At 37.1% G+C, this 25,280-nt stretch overlaps 1 protein-coding gene across 1 annotated transcript in view; it reads right to left on the bottom strand.

Moving 5' to 3' along the window:
- The window catches only part of LOC139943933 (uncharacterized), a 121,083-nt gene extending 96,202 nt beyond the window's left edge, over positions 1-24,881 (bottom strand). Inside the window, exons 1-4 of the mRNA XM_071940832.1 lie at positions 24,763-24,881; positions 16,546-16,645; positions 15,819-15,894; positions 5,729-5,842 (exon numbers count right to left, since the gene is read on the bottom strand). The gene's annotated coding sequence lies outside the window, so the exon portion shown is untranslated. The remainder of the gene's footprint in view (positions 1-5,728; positions 5,843-15,818; positions 15,895-16,545; positions 16,646-24,762) is intronic.
- Positions 24,882-25,280: the final 399 nt, after the last annotated feature.

Here is a 25,280-nt window from a genome sequence, read left to right as displayed (position 1 = left end):
CCAAATTTCATTAAGTTGCTTACATGTAATAATTCTGATAAAGAATTTGTATCATATCAACAAACAATTTACGAAGTACATGTAACTAAATGAATTACAAAAACAAATGTTTGAATAAATAGGATTTGAAACTTTGCATGGTGGAAATACGATATGGAAAGGTTTGAGGTAACACCATGTACATGACTATCTCTAAATGAGTTGGGGTGGTTCTGAAAAGAACCGTTGGTTTTAACTTGTTTTGATCAGTATGCTCAGAGCTTTCTCCAGAAGACGATCAGAGTATACTGATCGAAACGTCGTGATTGAAACCAACAGTTCTTTTCAGGACCACCCCAACTCATTTAGAGACAGTCATTACATGGTGTTACCGCAAACCTTTCCATAAATGTTTAAATGAATATTCCAGGATAGCCAAATTATTTCTTGAAGAACATATTCAAGATCTCAAAATACATTAATTTTTGTATGTGATTACTGAGTAGTACTACTGTACAATAGTCCCAACACATATCATCATCTAGGGTCCAGGGCCTTTCCTCAATGGTCCAATAGACAACACTAAAGACAAAACAGTCAACTCAGTACATGACCTCCGTGATTTGTGACAACTCTACATATGTACAACATATTAACTTAGTGCCTGGTAACTTAACTGCCCAATAGGTAATCTGGACAATGTAGGACATGAAGGGAGATTGTTTTTACTACACACTAAGTGAATGGGTCATGCTGATCATCTAGTTGCAGTCACCTGGTCAGTGTATGCAGTCAAATATAACACTGATTTGTGGCAGTAAGTGTTACCTTCTAATAAGGTACAAATCATGGGGTGTACCTGGACAATGTAAATACAGCAGTTGGTTCAAGCTAAACAGACTGTACTGTATCTGGAGGTACACCACACTAAAAAAAAATGGAAAGTAAATATCCATTTGATTTCTCTTCACATCTTTTGTTCATGTGTTTGTTTGTTTGTTTAAGCGATCTAACCCCATCAAGGGAACTTGGCAAAAGGGATAAAAAACGCCAAGTGATCAATAGCCAATCTCTCTCATACATTTAAGTTTAATGTCTATGATTAAGATTTGCACATTCAATAAGTTGTAATTCATAAATACCTCTGACAGTTTCGCTATTCCTATTGGTGGAGAGCGCGTCACATGGGGGTATTTAAACGGCTGATAATGACCAGCTGGAACTGTTTATAAACGGTTGTCTTCGGATACGTTTAGATGCATACTACGCGCACGAATGCATATCAGAAAACTGTCTCAGTCAAAGAAATGCAACACACGTACAGAAAACGGATAAGTTTTACAGAGTTTCTTACTTTATTCTTGGGCCTTTATCGCACGAAACGACCCTGCCCATTTTAACCGTCGCTACCCTTTTATTCCCTTATTAAACTAGAGGACAAGACTTACTCTAGTCACTGTGAAATCAAAGATTACACTTTTTATGGTAGTTTTTGAACCCGCAACCTTGTGATTGCAAGTCAAGCAGTCTAACCATTTGACCACAGTGACGAGATAACCATAGAGAGCAGGTCCTTGACCTCTGGTATACTGTAATGGCATACTTTCAAGCGATTACAATATCTGGGTTGTTTGCTAAGGTGCCATTATCGTTATTTCTCAGTTCAAAATTCACTTAATCCAGATATGCTTTGAAGTCAGTGTAAATGCTGCTTTACTTCAAAATTGTTAGTTACAAACCATGAAACAGGGCAACAGGGGTGCCCGGACAAAGTGCACAATGCAGCACTCCACATTGTGGCAGGTTGCTAACATTTTTAAATAGGATTTCGTAATCATTTATTATCACACATGACATGGCTTATCTTGCAAGATGGAAAAAACATCAAAGCCAGAACAGTGTTGGAAGAGAACTGATGATGATTACATTAAGTGCAGATACTTGTCTTGATAAACTGAAGAGGGCAGCAGACTGAATATGTACTGTGAATGTGGGTGCACAATATTCAGTGTAACTAAACTCACATAGCAACCAATGCTAAACACTAAATGTTCAAAAACACTCAACAAATATTTAAAGTCTGTCAGCGTCTTAAAAAACAGTCCAAAATATTTTCTGACGACTCAACTTCAGATTTCTCTATAATTTTTGGCAGGTTGGCAGTTTGGAATTTTTGCTAATCACCCTAGAAAAAACACCCCCAAAAATGTGTACTTTCCCAAACTGAATTGCTGCCAGTTTTCATGGAGCACTTCTCAGCTTTCCAAGCCAAATAGGGCCAACTAAAAAGCCTAACTTTGTCAAATGTCCTCAAAAGTTGAAGCATAGAGCCCCCAGGTTGTGGTAACTTGCCATAATAACACAATCTTTTACAGTTGCACGACCCAAAAAACATTACTTTTCCAACAAATTTGATGGCCTACAAACAATAATAATAAGTTTGGTGCATGAATTTGGGCCTATTTAGTACGGTACACACATGTACTCAAGCATTGTGTACATTTCTTACATTTTTCCTTGCAATAACACATTTTTGTCAAATAGTTGATTTCCTCTTATAATATAAGAAATTAACCACAGAGTTTCACATGGTATTTATTTATTTCACATGGTATTTATTACCTTATAAAATATGCAGACAAACAAGTACATTTTGTACATGGAAATCTGGATATCCCTAGAGTACAGTAGTTGCTGTAATTGCTGTATTTTTAAAGGCAGTGTACACTTTTGGTAATTACTCAAAATAATTATTAGCATAAAACCTTAATTGGTAACGAGTAATGGGGAGAAATTGATGGTATAAAACATTGTGAGAAACGGCTCCCTCTGAAGAGACGTTGTTTTCGAGGAAGAAGTAATTTTCCACGAATTTGACTTCGAAACCTCAAGTTTAGAATTTGAGGTCTCGAAATCAAGCATCTGAAAGCACACAACTTCATGTGACAATGGTGTTTTTTCTTTCATTATTATCTCGCAACTTCGATGTCCAATTGAGCTCAAATTTTCACAGGCTTGTTATTTTATGCATATGTTGAGACACACCAAGTGAGAAGACTGGTCTTTGACATTTGCCACTAGCGTCCAGGGTCTTTAAAAGCTCAAATGTCAGGTTTTACTATGTAGTTGACTAAATGTTTTGTTTCAATCATAAACAACAATCCATTGGCCCCCATTGTGCAATTTTGTAGTCTCAAGTAATTTGCCCTTAGCTTAATGCACTTTTATGAACAGCCTCTAGGAGGTGTTTATGAATATTTCTTTCAAATTCCTGACATAACAAATTGCCAATTAATCCCAGTATAATCTTGCAAGATTCTAAACAGGACCAACCCTTTACAGCTTTCATCACATCATAATGGTCATTAAGACAGACAACCAATGACCAGTTGCTCTGCTACAAAGACCCATGGCTTTGAGTATGACCTTACATTGACTGTACTCCATACTTCTTACAACATTGGTAGAAAGAATCAGGAGAATAAAATGGACAATTTGGATCCTTCTGCCGGGGCTGTGTGGGAGGTTGATATCAACCCCTGGTAATATCAGAGCTTGACCTCTTTAGTCACCAGTTTCTTTAGTTAATCATATTCCTACATGTACAAAGATGTGCACCTGTTGTCTGGGCATTTTCATCTAGAGACAGGTGCCATGCCATTGAATTCTTACATGGCACTGCTGTGCATCAGGATGTCCGTGGGCTGTTTGCTTCTACTCGGGATGCCAAAACTATCAAAAAACCCAGGGACAAGTATGTTTGGATTGGATACTTTGACAATCATGTTAAGTTGTTGGCCAGATGACTTAAAGGATTTGGTGGTATTTGTTTTAGGTCATTGTTTGCTGGTTCATCTGGATACAAACAGTGAGGTAGACATGATCAAGTGATGAAACATGGGTTAGCTTCAGTCACCTCTCATCAACTTCAACAATCTCTTTACACCTGCAGGCCTACATGTATTTTAATCCTCTTCAAAACAAGTGTGTATAAAATGACAAAACTTTTTCAACAACATTTTGAGTGACTCAAGTCGGCAACAACTGACCTAGAAGCATGTAAATCTCATAATGTTACAACATTTCACTTGACATAAGGACTGATTTAAACTGACAAGTGGCTCGCCTACTACAACAAATATTCAGAACCAAAGATCAGACAAATTTGTCAGAAGAATGAAAATACAGAAGAATGTCATAACATTTAAGGCTCCATGATTTGTTTTTTGGTACTGTGGTCGTTTGGTAAAGTGATTTGCAGTCCAAAGACGGTTCCAAGATGGCACTATGAGAGCGCCCTCGTATGGCTGCCTGATTTCTCCCAATCCTCTTTGATTGCTGTGTGTGTCGTACTTTTTTGCTATGGGCCTAATCTTTTTAAACTTTGACTGCATCAAACTTTCTAAAATAATGTAATAACTGTAATAAATTTATGTTGATGCTTTCAAAGTTTTATTTAATTAAAAGGTAAAAGAATCCCAAAGTATAGCTTTTAGTGTTACATTTTAATTGTTTGTTTTATTGACTGGCCCCCTGTATGTGATCCTAAGAGGTGTTTTTATTGATTTATCTGCAGTGCCCTCTTTTGACCTTTGTTTTGTGTTTCTCGCACCTTCTTATATGGCATCTAGCTCTCTCATGATGAAATGTAGAGGGCCACTCAAAATACGCATCTTTAACATACATGTCAATTGATCAGAGTTACTTGAAGAGTTTCCAAACCAAAGATAACAGTTGGCTTTCTCTTGGGGAATAAGACCTGACTCCTCAACATTAGAATGTTATTTTTTAACATCACACATTCTTCTACTCCAATCACTGCATATTATGGTCAGCCAGCTGTTCAGTATGTTTTGTGTTCGGAATTCTGCTGCCAAAGGCCAGTTTGGTATAGGGATTTAATCATTAGTTTGTTGGTTTGTATAGCAGCATTCTATTGTTCATGTAGCAACTACAGAGTAGCATTCCGATGTTAAGAACACAACTGTGCAGCAAGATTATCAGATTGGCTTGAGTCGTGCACACAAGACTGTCTTCAAAAGTGACATGAAACTTGCTTTATGACTCAATACCCATTTTAAACTTGGCTTATCATAACTCTGTAAAAAGATGGAGTGCTGCTAGTCCTAATCACAGGCTCTTCTTGTTTGTATGTACATTAATCGTTCCCACCATTGGTCGATATATGGCGACAGCCGCGGGTTCGAGGGAATAGTGAACAAAAAATTCTTATTTGAAGAACGGTTCGTCTGCTTATTAAACTGTGCATACTCGTTGTACATGTAAGTAATGTTAAATGATGACAACATAAATTTGAGAGGATAATAATCATGTTACCAAGGTATAACAAAACAATTGTTGCACGGGGTCTATGGGTTTTGTACACCCTTGGGGAAAAAAGGCACCCGAGGCAAACTGTCACAGCGTGCAACAATTGTATAATAATGATTATTTGATGCGTTTTGCTGGCCACTGCTACAGGAGCAAAGACGAACCAGTGTCCAATATTGTTCTGTGGACCTCTAAGCATGGGAGGAGGAAACCTGGTAGACTGGCAATAACGTACACTGACATTCTCAAAATGGACACAGGTCTGGATTCAACAGGTTTCAAGTCCGCATTGGGGAACAAAAAGGCATGGAGAACCATCGTAGTTCGAGGACATAACTCGACTTAAGCAAGCAAGCAAGCAAGCAATAATTACAATACTTACCATATTACAGTGTAATCATTTATAAATGTGACTTACATTGTACAATATTGATCTGTTTCAGTGTTCCGATGTACAATATTGATCTGTTTCAGTGTTCCAATGCCGACAGCCAATAGTAGCTCTCCTAGTTAGTCTGCTTGCACACTCAAACTAAATAACAAAGACAAACAAAACATACCATTCATTATACAAGTTCAGGAACAACTATTAACACTATACATTTGATGTCAGTATTTCATTTTGGGTATACATACTCCACATAGTATGTCCATAGGACGATAAAATACAAATGATCAACTCAATTGGTAACAAAACATTGCAATTGAAGTATGTTAATGGAGTATGTCGTAAATTTGTATTTACGCTTGGTAGACCAGCAACATTAATTTCATTTGATAATAAAAAAACACTTTAGACATCACTGTACCATGTCATACACAGAGTCGTTTAAAAATCCAGATCCAAATAAAACACAAGGTTTGTTCAGGATGGATGAGTGAAAGATAAAAACAGTTCAATCCAAAACTAATATCATTGCTAGAAATTTGATTTTTTTTCTTTCTAGTTTTATGTTACATTCATACAAATGTATGCACATAGGAAACAGTTGAACCACCCACTCAAAAAAGAAAAGAATAGAATTTATATATTATTATCACGTAATGGTTTCAGTTCTATTTCATCTGGAAAAACATCAAAAATACTTATAAAATAACAACAATCTGCTTAGTATCACTACATGTACAGGATATACGCTTTTAAGAATAGCATTTGTTAATAGAGCACAATACATGTAAGTGGTATTATCTTTTTCTTTTGATGTCACGGCAGAAAAGGTTGGTGTCTACATGGAGAATTGAAATTTGGCTAAAAAGTAAAAAAGTTCATTCTGTGATTTCTGCGACAATGCACTCAACTGCATCCAGTGTTCCAAATGTAATTTCCTTAAAGACACTGGACACTATTGGTAATTGTCAAGACCAGTCTTCTCACTTGCCTTGGTGTATCTCGACATATGCATAAAATAAAAAACCTGTGAAAATTTGAGCTCAATTGATTGTGGAAGTTGCGAGATAACAATGTAAGAAAAAACACCCTTGTCACACGAAGTTGTGTGCTTTCAGATGCTTGATTTCAAGACCTCAATATCTAATTCTGAGGTCTCAACAAAATCAAATTCATGGAAAATAACTTCTTTCTCGAAAACTGTGTTACTTCAGAGGGAGCCATTTCTCACAATATTTGTTCTATCAACCTCTCCCCATTACTCGTTACCAAGTAAGGTTTTATGCTAATAATAATGTTGAGTAATTACCAATAGTGTCCACTGCCTTTGGACACTATTGGTAATTACTCAAATTAAAGTTTAATTTGAGACATCCTAAACAGTCACAAACAAAGCTACAAATTATATTTGTATGTCATGATTCTATTTGGTTAATAAAACCAGCATATAAGTTCAAGACCAGTTTTACTCAAAACCAAAGTTTACAACGCTGAAGATGAAGAAACGTGTAGTATTTGCATGGAGCATAACTTTTGTGATTTTATTTGCCACCGTGCATTGCCATACAAAGTTTATGTCAAATGACCCACTCTTCCTTCCAATTAAATACTGTACAAGTAACTACACTTTATGCATTTGAATGGTAGTTAACACTAAAATACTGCACTGGCATGATGTCCACATACAGTAGATGTATGCATTTCACTTCAGTAGATGTGTAGTGAAATGGCAGGGAGAAAATGACATAGTAGTATAGCGCCCTCTGTTGATTGGCAACTTTCTTCAAGTTGTGCATGACAATCAAATCCGACATACATGTGTATGTATACACAAACCAATAGCAGCTGTCTTTATCCTTGCAGATAAGGACAGGGATCAGTCTTAAGTCACTCTTCTTCATAGTCTAGAGATCTGTGTAGTCAAAAGCTTTCTTTACATCCTTTGTTTATTGTATGTGAAGTGAAGATCCAGAGTTTACTGTCTCACTGTTTTACTTGGTTCTACACATAGGCCTCCTTCAAGTTGGAAGTCAAGCATAACTAATTGTTTGATATTTTATTAAGAACATAACTTGGGTCATAAACATTAATGGCACATCACCTTGAGATAAAAAAAACCCAACAACAAATAAGTAGTTAAATAACAATGAACACTTAAAGGCAGTGGACACTATTGGTAATTACTCAAAATAAGTATTAGCATAAAACCTTACTTGGTAACCAGTAATGGGGAGAGGTTGATAGTATAAAACATTGTGAGAAACGGCTCCCTCTGAAGTGACATAGTTTTTGAGAAAGAAGTAATTTTCCACGAATTTGATTTCGAGACCTCAGATTTAGAATTGAGGTCATGAAATCAAGCATCTGAAAGCACACAACTCCGTGTGACCAGGGTGTTTTTTCTTTCATTATTATCTCGCAACTTCGACGACCAATTGAGCTCAAATTTTCACAGGTTTGTTATTTTATGCATATGTTGAGATACACCAAGTGAGAAGACTGGTCTTTGACAATTACCTATTGTGTCAAGTGTCTTCAAATAATTTGTCAAATGGCCAATAAATAATGTTTCGACATTAAACATTTAATTTGAACAAAAACAATTTTCAATCCATTTTGAAATTTTCTTCACATTTTAAGAAACCAAATTGGATCACCCTTTTTTCATCAGTGACTATAAGGTTTAGTTTCCATTATTTAGTTGTTTTCCTTTCAAAGATGGCAACGTTAGGAAATGTTGTGAAAATGCAACATCACCAATGCAGAAGGCAAGTTTTTTTTTACAGCAATCAAGCTCACATGGGTGGTGTGAAAACTTTTAATCACTTTCAAAAATGTTCCTCAAGAGTTTTTTTTTTTTAAAAAATCAAAATTAAACGTAGATCTATGCAAAACAATAAATGATCCCTTTTTAGGAAGATTTGTGTTAGAATGAACAGAAATTGCAGTCATGTTCTTCCAAGAATGCCCCCCCCCCCCAATTGTAAATGTGAATTGAGAAGTAACCTGAATCATACTGTCCATACATTCTGACTCAATGATTTCCCCCCCAACCCCCCTCGGGTGAAACAACACTGAATAAACATGATGCTCTGTGAATAATTGAAGGTTAGAGCAGACATCGACAACATTAGGATCTTAAATTACATTAACTATGGATCAGTGTTTACCCACAGCCCTGTCTCAAATGACAAGTCATTATGCGCATGATGATGACATGCACTGGTAGGAATATTATGACAATCAAGGTCTCCTGACTATGACTAGAGCAAGCTAATCGAAATGTAGACCAATTTAAGACCTGACTCTGCGGTAGTGCAGCTAATAACAATCCTATAAGCTAAAGTAATAGTCCAAGCCGACTTTCTACCTTCCACCCAGGTAGTAGTCAATGAGCAGGACAGTTCTTTTCAGAACTGAAACAATCCGAACAATTCGCTAAACCTTCTCCGCAGTAGTAGAATATATAGCATGACAGTTCTCTAAAGAACAAACCTTTCTTGGCAAGGAGATAAACACATGGTGCTACAGCATCCCAATACACAATCAAGGTTGCTAATAACAAACATACATTACTGCCATCATTACAAGCATAACTGATTCTAATCTTAGATATTAAGAGTTGATAATATCTTAAATAAAAAGTTACATCCCCTTAAGGCTCCCTGGCCGCCCGGTTGTATCGTAAACTTGGGTGTGATCCCCCCGGTTTCATCGAGTAAGGATGAGTAAATCATCCTAACTTGGGATTAATCTTAAGTTTTACATGTCGTATTGCAAGGCTGGGACTCGTTCTAAGTCCTAAGATCAATCCTAAGTTATAAAGAGCTTGGAGAAATCGACGGCTGACTGGCAGCCCTGAACAAAGATATCGACAAAATAGGGAGCCCGCCAATATAGGGCTAGATAGCTCATTTGGTAGAGCACCGGCACGTTAATCCGGAGGTCAATGGTTCAAATCCTGTCAAGTCAATTTTTCTTTGTTTAATCCCAAAACAATGTTTGTCCAATTAAATTTGTTGGTTTACTCTTATTACATAAATTAAAGGTTAAACACCCTGTCATTGTATAAAGGCCCCTGACTTTCCCCTTGGCCATAAACTTGTTTTCTAAATGAACATCAAAACATTGCAAACTTTGGATGACTCTCAACAAATCAAAGGGAGCCATAGATATACTGTAACACAAGTATGACAAGAAATTAATCGCTGCAGTAGAACCGGTAGTAAAAAATGCTAATGGTATAATGATCATAATTTGTCATTAAAAAAACAAACATTCAAAGAAGGCTGCTTACCATGATAGTAAGGAAGGTGTAAAAGAGATGATTTATTACTCAGACCAGACTGTTCTGTAGACCATGACTTCTCACACAAACAACTCCAAATCAAATCATCAAACAGATTCCATAAGAGCAATTATTATAAGTAATCATTTTCTTGCAGGGCAAAATCACTGCAGGCTCTTAAAGGGTATTAAACCAAACACACAGCCAGGAAATTTGAATTTCAATTCATTAAATCAGTTTTTCCTGTGTATATAAAAACTATAATTGGTTGACACATGCTGGTGAAGGGGTTGAGCAGTCGGGCGTTATGCTACATGTGCTAGGATTAAAACAACATCTGGTGTGTGTTCTCTATTATTATAATGATATTCTAATGTCAATGGTAAATGTGAGCCAATACCACTGATTAAGTTTAACATGTAGTACGATCACTTTATTTTGTTTGATTGTTCATCAATTATGTCTTGAAACTAATTCTTGGCGGTACCAGATTACTTATAAGAATAAATTGATTAATAGCAGACCAGGGGTGGATTTCACAAATAGATTTCACAAAGAGTAGACTAGTCTTATCTTGAGTTAGGGCGAGTTACTCGTCCTAAGTTAGGACTAGCTATATGTTTTTGATATCTCTCAGGACTAGTAACTCTTTGTGAAATCAACCCCAGGGACTTAGAGACTATTGATCCCCGTGTAATTAGTTTTTTTCAGGACAGTGTCTCAGCCAGGAAGCCATCCAACCTTCCATAAGCCTCTCTAAATATTCATGCATGACGTCACAATTCTTACAAAATGAGGCTATAGGCGCATGTCATGCCACCACCAGTACCAGCTTGCCGTGGCTGCGCCTGTGGCCTCTTGGGTAAGAATTGTGACGTACGCTATGCATCAATTTTAAGAGAGGCGTATTGGACGCTGGTCTGGGAAGATTTAGGGCAGTTCTGAATGCTCAAGCCAGTTCAGCAGGCCGTCTCCTGGCCAAACGCCAACAAATTATCACGTGACCAAATGCAACTGTCAACCGCCCTACTTCACGTTGCCAGAATTATTCAAATTATTCAAACTTTGTTATTTAAACAATTTCAATTCAGTTTACCAACATTTTTGTTAAATACACAGGACACTATTGGTAATTGTCAAAGACCAGTCTTCTCACTTGGCATATCTCAACAGATATGCATAATTAAAATAACAAACCTGTGAAAATTTGAGCTCAATTGGACCTCAAATGCGACAGAATAATGAAAGAAAAATACCCTTATCACACAAAGTTGTAAGCTTTCAGAAGCAGGATTTCGAGACCTTGAAATCTAATTCCGAGGTCTCAAAATCAAATTTGTGGTAAATTACTTCTTTCTCGAAAACTACGTTACTTCAGAGGGAGCCGTTTCTCACAATGTTTTATACTTTCAACCTTTCCCCACTACTCATTACCAAGTAAGGTTTTACGCTAATAATTATTTTTTGAGTAATTACCAATAGTGTCCACTACCTTTAAGGAGAAAAGAGGAAACAAATGAACTAGTGCTTCGTCTAGTTAATGTGCACGATACCACTAATAGACTCGCCAAAGTATCGTGAGCTCAAAAGTTATCATAAACAGTTTGGTTGTATGTACCATGCGACATTAATGTAAAGTTGTCTCAATTCATTATCATCATCATCATCATCCTCATTACCAAGGCAGTGTTCGTCCAATGTAGAATGAACACATAATCCATCTCTATTCATTGCTTTTCTAATCCACAATGTTCTCAACTGACTGACATGCCTGAAGTAACTGATAAACTGTCTGTATGTTACTGCGTACTGTAAGTAATCCAATCGGTGTAGTACCAACATATCACAAGGTTAAAAGAGACAGATCATTGATCAGTATTCGCATAGGTCATGGTAACTAAAACAAGATGAGTAAGCAATGACAGTATGGCATACATAAGTTAGCTAGTCTAGATAGAAGATATTCCTGAGCCATTATAAAGTGTCCAGTGCCTTTAAAGTCCATACATTACCATGTTTTAGAAGAACATAGGAAATCATAGTCAGACAACCTCCCAGTATTTATTCAAAAAATCTCTCAAAACTCACTTGTATCAGATGTAATTTGTTGTATTTATAGTTCCATTGGTCTTGCTCTTTCCAGCGCTTTGATCTTGATGTAAAGGCGCTTTATAAATATTTAGTTGTATGTATGTATGTACTGTACTGCTTCCTCCAGTACTCCCCTCCTTCCTGTTTTGCAGTATTTTTCAGAAATCCCAGAATACTTTTCTTTCCAACCAGGATATTTTTCCAGCATTTGCCCAAATCCTTATAATTATGGAGCTTTCAAACTTCAGTTCAGAGTTTCTGTCAAACTTGATTTCTCTGTGACCTACATTGTACCGTCTTCTCTAAAACTTCTAGTTTGTTTCTTTTGATTGCTGAAAGCATGGCATGCATGGTGGGAACATATCTTGTTCTATGTGAATGAACATGGGTATGTCCATGGACAGTCATGCCATAATGCTAATACAGGCACCGGACACTATTGGTAATTACTCAAATTAATTGTAAGCATAAAAACTTACTTGGTAACGGCCAATAAGCCTTTTTGAGATATGGCGGGCACAATGCTACAACACTAATAAGGTTTCTGGTAAATTTGTGGGTATACTCCCAAAAATTACACTCCTATCACGCCTGCCGTACCTCAAAAAGGCTTATGGAGAAGCTGTCGATAGTATACAACATTGTGAGAACTTGCTCCCTCTGAAGTAATGTAGTTTTTGAGAAAGAAGTAATTTCTCACTAAAACATTTGAATTGAATTTGAGACCTCAGCTGAGGTCTCAAATTCAAGCATCCGAAATCACACAATTTGTACGACAAGGGGATTTTGTCTTGCTTTATTCTCTCGCAATTTTAACGACCAATTGAGTTCAAATTTTCACAAGTGTGTTATTTTGTGCATAAATGTTGAGAAGACTGGTTTTTGACAATTGCCAAATGTGTCAAGTGTCTTTCATGACCTCCAGGCATTTAATAAAATGTCTAATACCAACCACATTGATTCTGCACACTGCAGGTAATTGGTCAGTCATAATCTTGTATTCATAAATACCTCAGACAGTTTCGCTATTCCTATTGGTGGAGAGCGCCTCACGTGGGTGTGTATAAACCTTTGTTTATGACCGGTCAAAAGTGTTAATTCATGGGCGTGACACGCGTCCTTGCACCTGTTCTTTTAAGACAGTTTTTTCATTCATATTGGTCAAGAGCAATGGCTGAAACAGTTGTGCCACATCACGCGATACGCGCGACGCTCACAGCATTCCCTTATAAGGAGTTGTTTACCCGAGGGCGGCGGAGGGCTTTACCATTTCATAGCTGGAGAGGTGTTGTGTTGAAAGTAATCATTTAACAATTATAATCTTTGCATTTATTTTACTTTTTGACCAAAAAGGGATGATGTTTTTGAGCGAAAAAGGTATTTATGAATGGGAATCAAAGTGTGTTGAATCGGTTTTCAACTAGTGGTTTACACCCGCCAAGGCCTCGTTCTTTATAATTTACCTTGACTTCGTCTCGGTAAAATTATCAAGAACCAGGCCTCGTTGGGATTGAACCACTAGTTGAAAACCTCTTCACCACACATTGATTCCCTTATTTACATGAACAACAAGTTTAGATTTGTAATGATATTGTCTGATGGAAGAGTTTGAAACTATTTTTCACTAAGCTGTCAACATTTTAAATTGGTGATGCATCAGGAGTAAACCCTGCATACAACTTGCAACTTGTTTCCTAGTTTGACATTAAAGCCATTGGACACTTTCGGTAAACAGTATTGTGCAAGGCCCAAACTTCATGTATCACACCTTATATATAAAATAACAAACCTGTGAAAATTTAGGCTCAATCGGTCATCGGAGTCGGGAATTGATAATTGTTTCAATGTTTTCTCATAAAGTAAAGCATTTCATGGAATAATATTTAAAGAGAAGTCTTTTACCTTTACCTTATGTAAACCCTGTAAGTTATTTGTAAATTTGTGAACTTTTTTTTTTTCCTGTTCCGAAAGTGTATAATGGCTTTAAGGGTTAGGCCTACTACATTTGACAGCACAATTACTCAATAACAGGATGAATAGGAAATGGGAAGAACAATATGACAGAATTAGATTTGGTTTAACTGTTGGCAGGGTTGGAGTTATAAAGCAAAGTGAAGTCCGAAGCCAGCTTTTAGTAGCGTTGGCCAATTGTTATCATACCTAATCTCCACCAACAAGTCCCCATCACTGGTTGTCAGACATAATCCCCTTCTCCAGTTATAAGACCTAATCCCCAAAACTGGTTATAAATCAGACCTAATCTCAATCACTGGTTATCAGACCTAATTCCCATCACTGGTTATCAGACCTGATCCCCATCACTGGTTATAAATCAGACCTAATCCCAATCACTGGTTATCAGACCTAATCTCTACCACCATGACCACTGGTTATCAGACCTAATCCCAATCACTGGTTATCAGACCTAATCCCCATCATTGGCTATCAGACCTAATCCCCATCACTGGTTATCAGACTTTATCACCATCACTGGTTATCTGACCTAATCCCCATCACTGGTTATCAGACCTAATCTCTACCACCATGACCGCTGGTTATCAAACCTGATCACAATCACAGGTTATCAGACCTAATACCCATCACTGGTTATCTGACCTTATCCCCATCACTGGTTATCAGACCTTATCCCCATCACTGGTTATCAGACCTAATCCCCATCACTGGTTATCAGACCTAATACCCATCACTGGTTATCAGACCTTATCCCAATCACTGGTTATCAGACCTTATCCCCATCACTGGTTATCAGACCTAATCCCCATCACTGGTTATCAGACCTAATCTCTACCACCATGACCACTGGTTATCAAACCTGATCACAATCACAGGTTATCAGACCTAATACCCATCACTGGTTATCTGACCTTATCCCCATCACTGGTTATCAGACCTAATCCCCATCACTGGTTATCAGACCTTATCCCCCATCACTGGCTGATTATCCGATCTAATCCCAACAACTGGTTATCAGACAGGTATCAATCCTATGTTTTAGCAGTGGGTACTGCAACGATTTAATAGATGTTTAATTAGCATCAGGGATAAAGTATATTCATTATGGATTCGCACTGCCTCTATCTACTGGGCAATCTCGGTGGTCTACTAAGTTGGTATGACATGCTCTAGAATTGCAAAGGTCGTGGGTTCAAATCCCACCTGAGTAAAATGCGGGTGATTTTTGTTCACAGAACTCAGGAAAGTACTGAGCTAACACACATCAGTGTATATAGGTAAAACCAAAATGAATATTATGTTAACAAGTTTGTTCAAGTTGCTACATATGCCCATGGACTATGTGTACTTATTAACAGCACCTTTTTAGATGATGTCAGTTCATGTACAGCTACTGTCCTTTGGAATAATGTCAATGATCCATTGTGAGCCTAAATTCATCAAACATTTCACAATTTTTCACATCACCATGGTTAACACTGTCACAGATTAAACAGTGCATGTAAAAACTTACACTATGACACATGTACAGACTTTATCCACATAACTGACATTATAATGTACATGTATATGTACTACCATTCAAAGCCATTCTTAGAAACACCCCTGCAACATAAATCAGTGCATGCCATATCAGTGCAAGCCTTATGGTGAAGTTTCACTCATCTTCGCCATCAGAACAATCAGCACAAATTGTAAGTGAAAACCTCTCACAAGACAGTGTCATAATTTGTATAATTAGGTCAAATTATAATATACTTTCCTTACATTTTGATGCAATGTATAGCCACAGACTCTCCCAATGCAGATTAGGGTTGACCTCTATATCATTCCACTTTCCAACCTGTAAAAATAACAAAAACATGAGGAAGTCAAAGTGAAATCCTACCTGATCAGGATATTGGTACATGTACCAAACAGACAAGCTTCAATTTGTTTGTAGGAATGGAATTATACAGAAGCTGGTTCAGCTAGTGCTATTCATGCCCTAGGCATGTTGTACCCGGGAAGCAATAACCCCATTGTGGCCAGTTCTGTTGTGCCATTTCACCTATTGGCCATTGTGCCCTTTACGGTGAATGCAACAATTATGAAATGTCACTTTTTTATGGTTTATGATTTTCATAACTTTTTCAACACATTGCTTTTGTGTCCCTCCAGTGGCGGTAAACACGTTTGACATTTTCTCATCATTGACATAGTCTGCCTCTTAAATAGGAAGTCAAACAACCACAACAACCTCTATCCTTATAAACCATCTCCCCACTGTCCTCCATTTCCATCCCCTCCCCTACCCAACTCCCTCCCTGACCCCCAATAGGGGCAACAATGTGATCCTTTTTTCAGATTTTGTAAAGGTTGTATTCCAATGACTGGAAAGATACCCATCTAAAAGCAAATCATGTACATTTGATCATACATTAAGTGTTATGAACCATTATCAAAAATAAAATGTTGAAGACTTTTATTTTTAAAACATAAGTTTCATATTTACCATAGATTTAGAAGTCAACAGGTTTGATATGCAATTCAAGCGGATGTGTTCAAAATGAAACGATTCGATGCTTGTCCATTTCCATCAAGAAACATAGAACCTAAAAATGCAAAAACGAACAAAGAGTAATGAATTATAGGCATTAAGACTGGGTTGCTCTAAAAATCAAAGAAGTGGTGGCAGACTTTCAAAAATGGATTTCATTTAAACTTTGCACAAGTGAAGGCCATTACCCAAAGTTGAGGGCTCCACTGTGTAAAAAACAAATAGTGGACCTACCTCTCAGCTGGATATGATAAACATGCATCCTTAATCTTTCCAAAAATGTGTTTGACAAAAGTACAGTTAATTGTGAATGGAAAATTCCATTATTTCAAAAAGGGGTGTTTTGAGGAAAAGTCAATTTGGGAAATACAGGGGGTTGCTAAAATTGTCAGAAGTCCCAAAGTGGCATATTTAGGAAAGTTTTGCTTTAAGGCATGAAAGATAAGATACTAGTCTGTAAGAATTTCAAAAAAAAAGTTTTGGTATTTGTTGTACTAGGGAGCAGTGCTGCCATAAACTTCGTGCTTTTTTGGAAAAAAATGTGTTTATTTTCAAATTGTATAACAAAAAAAATATTAATTTTTGTTTCAATGGATTTTGTTTTCTCTTTGCACATGTTAATTCCTTCAACCAAAGTGTAAAAAGAGAGCATAGTTTTTGCATTGCACTTTGGTTGCCATGGGAATGGTTAAAAATAAGAAAATTGCCATATTTCACCTAATTTAGCTCTTTTCTGAAAATTACCCAAGGTTGAGGGCTTCACTGTGTAAAGACCAAATATATTACCTGCCTTTCAACTGAATATGGTAAATATACCCCCTTGGTCTTTCCAAAAATGCACCTGACACAGGTACAGTCAATTGTAAATGGAATAATCCATTATTTCAAAAAGGGGTGTTTTGAACGAAGGTCAATTTGGGAAATAGAGGGGGTTGCTAAGTTTGTCAGAAGTCCAAAAGTAGCATATTTGAGAAAGTTTGGCTACCAGGCTTGAAAGATAATATACTGGTCTGTAGGAATTTCAAAAAAATGTTTTGGTATTTGTTGAACTGGGGAGCAGTGTTGTCACAAGCTTCATGCTTTTTGGCGATTGTATAGATTTAAAGTTGTAAAATAATGCTCTTTTTATGACTTTCTACATGCTTAACAATGTTGAAGACTGACAAAATATCAAGACAAAATATAATAAAGCATCTTATGACAACATAACTCTTAGTTGTATATACATGATGCATGTATATACAACTGAGAGTTATGTTAAAAAACATAGTTAAAAAAGAAAGTTTTTGTATTTTGTGAACTGTGGAGCAGTGTTGCCAGAAACTTCATGCCTTAAAAAAATAAAGTGTATTTTGCAAATTTCATAATCATATGAAAAAATAATGCTCTCTAATTACTTTTTACACGCTGAACAATGATGTTGATTGAAAAAAAACAGGCACACAATAGAGCAAAGCAACTTACAAGTATAAAAATATAACTCTCAATTGTATAAACATGCATCACAAAGAGATTCTGTGGTATGTTTGTGGTCATTTACGTTTGGCTATAGCAGCTATACAATCTTCAACAAAATGTTAAATTTTCTTGACAAAATGGACGTTCACAGCTCTTCGTTTGAACATCAAAAATGTCTAACACGTCCTTAACACTGCGCAGAGGCATCACATAATCAGTGACTGCGTGTACAATTAATGGTAACGTAAATCAATTAATTTCCAAGTTCCCTAATGGAACATAGCCGGATAACACTATAAAACAAAGGAGGCGCTTTGTAATGCATTGTCAACAAAATTTGATACGCTTGGGGGCTGGGCATGCAGGGGAGGGGGGGTGGGTAGTATAAAATCCAAAACTTAGGTCATTAAAAATATTCTTGATCAATGTTGGGTAGTCCACAAGGCTACAGGGTGCTCATGAAAGGTGCCGGATTGATGGAAGACTTAAAACTATTATTTTATTAATGTTATTTATTCAATCTGAAGAAAACAAGTTAAAAATGCATTTTTTTTAAGACAGTACTGTTACAACAGGATACAAATGCCCAAGTTTTTCTCACAAGTTTTTCTCAAAATGGAAGGACCAATGTTGGCTCGAAATACAACCGAAAGGAAAACATTTTGAGACCCCTGGCAAATTGTCATTTTGAGGGCCAAAAATAGGGTAAAAATGTTGATTTTGCGAATTTCTAAAAACATGCACTAATGCTGTTCTAAAAATAGCATAAGGGTAAAAGTTTAAGCAATAATTTGTTTGTCTCAAGTTAAGCATAGGATGACTCAATGTATTGATGTGAAAGGTTTTATGAAAAAAGAATGCACATTGGCTGGGTGGAGTTGCAAATATATGCTAAAATACAGTTTTTTAGATCCCAAAACTGGCAAAAAATTGCCAAAACACAAATGATCATGAGCTGTTACCATGGCAATGGGCTATATAGTGATTTTAAAAGTTTAGTTTGTTTGAATGCACCTCAAGTCCCTTCCACCCATAAGGTTTAAAAAAAATATATAATTTCCAGATATTTTTACCTAATAATAATGTATAATTTTTGGCCATTTGTTGCGTTTTTGCCCTGCCAAAGTGCTAACTTTCCGTTAAAACTGTGTTCGCGCACTTAAAATACCAAATAATTTTATTGCATTTTTGTGTAGGTTGGTACCTTATCTTCCAACTATAAAAGTGTCATAGTCCACAAAGTGCCACTTTCGGACTTATGGCCAAATTCGATACCCCTATTTTTCGCAATAAGAAAATATGATAAAAACACCCCTATTTGAAATAGTGGTTTGATCCAAAGTTGATCGCACACTTAATTTTTAAAAACATTTTCTGAAAAAGTAAACATGGTTGTGCAACATGTGTGAAAAAAAAACTTCAACGTCTTCCCCTTTAGACGTACCAGTGCTTTCAATTTACCTATATTTTAACTCTTAAAAAAAGGTAAAAACTTATTTTGGCCGTAACCATGGCAACCAATGTCTGATATAACTTTTTTTTCGATTTTTGTGTATTGTGTACCCAAACCAACTCATACATGGAGTTTTGCCAAAATCCATTTTTTCGAAGTTTGCAACATTTTAAAAATATCTTTGATTTTTACAGCAACCCAGTCTTAAAATACTGCATGTTTTATTCAAAGAACTTTCCAAGTATGGTAAGAATCCAACATTCAGAGTACTCAATTTATGTTTCGCAATCAGAAACGGGCTCGAAACCAGGGCTTCAGGCCAAGGATTTTAAGCATTAGGCTAGTAAACTCACCGCCAGGCAAATCTAGTGCTCTTGGGTTTTTCATTGAATAATAATAAGCTAACTCAATTTGCAATATCTTTTGTAAAAATTGTTTTTAAATCTTTCAATTCTGTTGAGTTCGAAGATAAAAATGAGATAGATTTTCTCTTACATGTAGCAGTTGTTCAATAAATGTAGCCCCATGTTATTGTTTCAACTTAATGATCTTCAGTAAAAAAGCCCTTCAGTATTGAGAACAATTTCCCCCAAATTTGAACCCTGCAAACAGAATCACCTTTTCGACTTAAAAAAAAAAATACATCAAAATAGGCATGTATGTATAGACACCTACTCTGGACTAAGCCAGAGAAGGGAAAAACAAAATAGGCATGTATGTATAGACACCTACTCTGGACTAAGCCAGAGAAGGGAAAAACAGAAATACCCCGGGGTTCCACACCTTTCTAGGGATTTGAGCGTAAATTGCCTGTATAGACTCCAAGGGGTTGCGGCTAGATTACAGGTTGACGTGTGTGTGTGTGCCTCAACCTTTTTGGAAGTCCCATGAGAAACTGCTTCTTGTCTTGCTTATGAACGATATGTACGCAATAACAAATTATATATTCTCAATTTTTTAGAGGAGTTGAAAACAATCTTAAAATTTCACAGAAAGTTAATATTAAATTTTATACAATGTGTACTTTTGTTCTACTGTGTATAGAAATACTAAGTGTCCTGTGTAACCTGGAAAGTTACAACAAGGCATGCAGTATTACCTGGTTGTCTAATCATGATGAGTTTTGTATTGCTCTGACTGTACTAAATATCGATAATCTAGACTGTGTAAGCCTTTCGCACATTATTACACTTTCTGGGACCAGCAACCACATTGAGAACGCATAGTGTCTGTGTACACATTAGGCTACCCAAAATATTTTGCAACAAAATAACAATGCTATGGGGGACATTTGAGACACTTGGTGGCAGCAGACTTACCAGGTAAAATCCATTGATCTTGGTAATGTGCGCATGCTCAGAACTACGTCAACAATGGAAATTTACCTGGTAAGTCTGCTGCCACCTAGCGCCTCAAAGTCTCCCATTGTGTGCATCCTGCATAGTGCACATTCACTATGCATATGTGAAATGTTTTGTTGTTTTCAGCGTCCCTAAATATATTGTTATGTTCGGAGATTGCGATTATGATCACCATTCCTCGCTTACTGAATTTCTGCGCTACCATATGTATATTGTAAGTGAAGAATGCTTCTAAAAGAATGTTGAGTGCGAACTTGTACACTAAGCAAAAATTCCCTGCTAACGCGCAGTGAAATGTACACTTGACATCAGAGTGGAATTCCCCGCTTACAGAACAAGGACTGATTCTTGTTCATGGTGAGCAGAGCCATGAAATTGGGCCCATGGCCGTGTCGTTGGTTATTTCTTTTTCACCGTTTTCAGGATGTTGCACTGGTGCGGGCTAAACATGTGGACAACATGGATTGGTTGGAACACGCTTATTTTAAATAGCCTTGGACACCTCAGAATTAGGCAGTGTATTTACCGCTTTGTTTTGTTCAAATGATGACACATGAAAGATACCCTGGCTGGTCAAACATGAGAGAACTAATTTCACAATACAAATTTGAGGTTTCTTTATAGATCTTGTAATTGTTATTTTGGCTGTAGGAGATCCAAATCAAAGTCACAGAATGCCCAACAATCTCACACATCTACATCTATGAGACTGGGACATATAGATGTGTATGTGTACATCAAACAGCACAAGGTCATGTACTGTCCTCTCAAAAAAGTTTGCATTAGTGTTGTATTATTGATTTTGCTCTCATTGGATACTCTTATTCAGGTTTTAGGTTGCATTTTCCTGCCTAATATCCTTTGGAAAAGGGCTTTATAACCTTTATTGTTGTTGTTATTATTAAAAATTGACCGTACATAGATTAGCTCTACAGACCGGTCTTAAGATCTAATATGCCTCACATCAATGCAAACCATCATGACTATAGCTACATGTAGTGCAGTTAGAGTTTGACTTATAAATTAAATGTACTCAGTAAGGATTATCCTCAGACCTTGCATTGCATTATATTATTAACAATGCTAAATTCCTTATGGCTCAATCTCACCCTCGGATTACATGTTGTTTGTAGTTGAAGTTCCTTCCCCTGTAATTTAACATGACTTCTTCAATGAGTCAAACTGATCAAGGGGGTATGGTTCTATTTCCATTATTTCTTTTAAAGGTCCATCAAATGGTTTAAGAATAATTATTATCATTCAACCTGACAAACAAAATAATCAATTAGTTACTGTGTTTAGACTTACATTACCAACAAAAATTATTTTGAGAGGCTAAGTGCATTCAGGATGATGTGTGTTTTTTCAACCTAGTAGGTAAACATGACACAACCATGGTTAACATGACACAACCATGGTTAACATGACACAACCATGGTAAACATGACACAACCATGGTTAACATGACACAACCATGGTTAACATGACACAACCATGGTAAACATGACACAACCATGGTAAACATGACACAACCATGAACATATGCCCTTTTGGCATTATACAGGCGTGTATGATTAACAACAACGATCACATGGAATAGTACATTACATTACCTACAACAAGGTGTATGTACTGTGAAATGAATGAGGCAAGCCTGAGACTTCACTACTTATCAATGTGTGTTTAGTAATACCTTGGCATAGTAGTACTTCACATGAGGTCACATTGGTCACATGCAATCCTTTTATTGTGGATAAACAAATGTGGTTTAATGCTAGCTCATACACATTCACATGTCATATCAGCCACATATTTAGCATACTTTGGGGACCCAGTTATCTTGCTATTGTTTACTCATGTGTGGACACTGGATACTGGTTTCCATGTTCTGAACCTGAACTGAACACTGAACTTTATTATTCTTTCTGGGAAATGAAATCCCAGAATCCTCAATCAAAAGTTTCTTGCACTGCAGTAACCAGTGGTAACCCGTAGGCTTGAATAATGAAAATCTTCATCTACAATAGTTGTGATAACGTAACCCTCCTCCCGAAGGCCGCCAGGCCGGAGGGTTACGAGATAGGTTTGAGCGAAAACGGTTAATCTGGTCCAACACGTACAATTTCGACAGCTAGTCACCAGATTTTCCCCATTTTTACTACTTTCAAAAATCATGACACAAATTCTGAGGGTACGAACTTAATCCGCAATGTCTATTGCAGCCTGCCATAATACTCAAAACACCATTTAGGAAATGTTTCGAAGGAAAATGGACAAAAACTTACCAGATCCCGGAGCGAATTCCAAGGTTCATATTTTGAAACTGTCGCATCGCTTTGCAAACGCATTATTTTGTTGTTGGGCTAAACCATTCTGTAAAAGGGGTGTTACAACGTTGCAGTGCTGCAGTGCGTGCGCGCCATTATGCTAACGGTGGGCAATGCAAACGGACAGCGCAACATTGTAACACCCCTTTTACAGAATGGTTTAGCCCAACAACAAAATAATGCGTTTACAAAGCGATGCGACAGGTTCAAAACATGAACCTGGAAATTCGCTCCAGGATCTGGTAAGTTTTTGTCCATTTTTCTTCGAAATATTTCCTAAATGGTGTTTTGAGTATTATGGCAGGCTGCATTGGACATTGCGGATTAAGTTCGTACCCTCAGAATTTGTGTCATGATTTTTGAAAGTAGTAAAAATGGGGAAACTCTGGTGACTAGCTGTCGAAATTGTACATGTTGGACCAGACAACTCAAGTAACCTCAGTGTTAACATAATATCATTTATGATTTGGGGGCATTTGGGTTCTGGGCCAAATTTCATGGCTCTGCTTACCGTAACCGCGTAAGCACAGAATCGGTGCTTACGGAAGCAGGGAATTCTGTGCATACGGCAAGCAGAGCCATGAAATTGGGCCCGGTACTTACAGTACATATATATATACCATAGCGTACTAAAACGTACTATGTTCTAGATGTAGCATGGAGGAAGCGAGTAGTCCAGACAGCACAAATCACAAATTATGGACAAAATACCACGTCAACCTCAAATAAAATAAAAAAAATTGCCTTTCTTTATGAAGAAACTATAAACAATCTCTTTTTTTTTCAGTTCACTCACACACCTGACTCAGCAGACCATGGAGGAATGATAAATTTAACTTATAATTTTCATTTAAAAAAAGATACATTTTCAAATCTGATTGCCACTTTGCTTTGTAACTAACAGTAGGCCTACAATTTGTATTTAAGGATGGATGGTGGACTTTTACTTTGTTCCTCTTGACAAATTGGTAGGCCCTAGATAAAACATGAATTTGTGATTCATTTTTTATTTTTCCTGATTTTGATCATTGACTTGGTATAGTACAAGACTATACCATATTAATTATATACTAAGTATATAATATGGTATAGTCTTGCCCATTATTCAAAATAAAAAAACACATTCTTTCAACCTTTCTGAAACAGTGACAGTGTGACTGTGAGTGTGAGTGTCTGCTGAACTGAACAGAATGTTTATATTTTTTTGAGGAATTTAGTTTGTTAGTTTGAGCATGGAGCTATATTATGAGCTAAATTAAGGGAGATAAAAGTGGCAATCAGTTTTAGCTGGTCGTGCTTTTCGAAGTTTTATTTCTATATGTACTCTTTAAAATTGTCTACACCACCCAGTCCAAGCCCAGCCTTCTTCACCGTCCTACACGGCCGGACATTTTCAGCCCAACCCAAGGCAAGTTCCACCCATCCCAAGCCCAGACCCAGACAGTTCAATGTCGGACGGCGGCGTCAACAGTGGATATTGAACAGTTGGTAACATCACATACATATCCCTTTCTTTCACAAGAAAATATTATTTACACTCTCAAATCGCACTTGATTAAAGAGAACTACGTACCTCTTAACTCCCACCATGCAGATGATTTCTTGAAGTTTGCAGACGAGACAGTGCACTTCCTACATCGCCGCCATGTCAAGTTCCCGGATGTCTAAGTCGATGATGTCACTGCATTGAGGTTTTTGCAATGTGGAGTTGATGAGGTGTGTGGCGCTTTTCCGTGCCGGTAGACTTGAAAAGATGAAAAGATGAGAAAAAGAACCATACAAAAAAACTCACATTGCTAGACAGTTCGTTCGTCAAGTAAGTAAGATTATGCAAATGAAGGAAGGGATCCAAAGAATGTGGCCAGAATACTTTCTGCTTTCTGCCATGGGGAAGTCCATTGTCAGACAGCCACACCCCCTTCGGCTGTGGACCCCCGGCAGTTTCCCCTAAAGTTGTCAGATTGTGTGTGGGGGGGGGGGGGGGGGGGGAGGGGGGAGGTGGGAGTGAACGGCGGTGCGTGTGCTAAACCGTTACTGAGAGTGCGGGTTGCGTCCCCGTTCAGGTCATGTCCCCATTCGCAGGTCATTTCA

This window comes from Asterias amurensis, chromosome 11 (assembly GCF_032118995.1).
Source record: "Asterias amurensis chromosome 11, ASM3211899v1".
Lineage (NCBI taxonomy): Eukaryota > Metazoa > Echinodermata > Asteroidea > Forcipulatida > Asteriidae > Asterias > Asterias amurensis.
The sequence above is the reverse complement of the archived record's forward strand: the minus strand, read 5'-3'. Positions and strand labels throughout refer to the sequence as shown.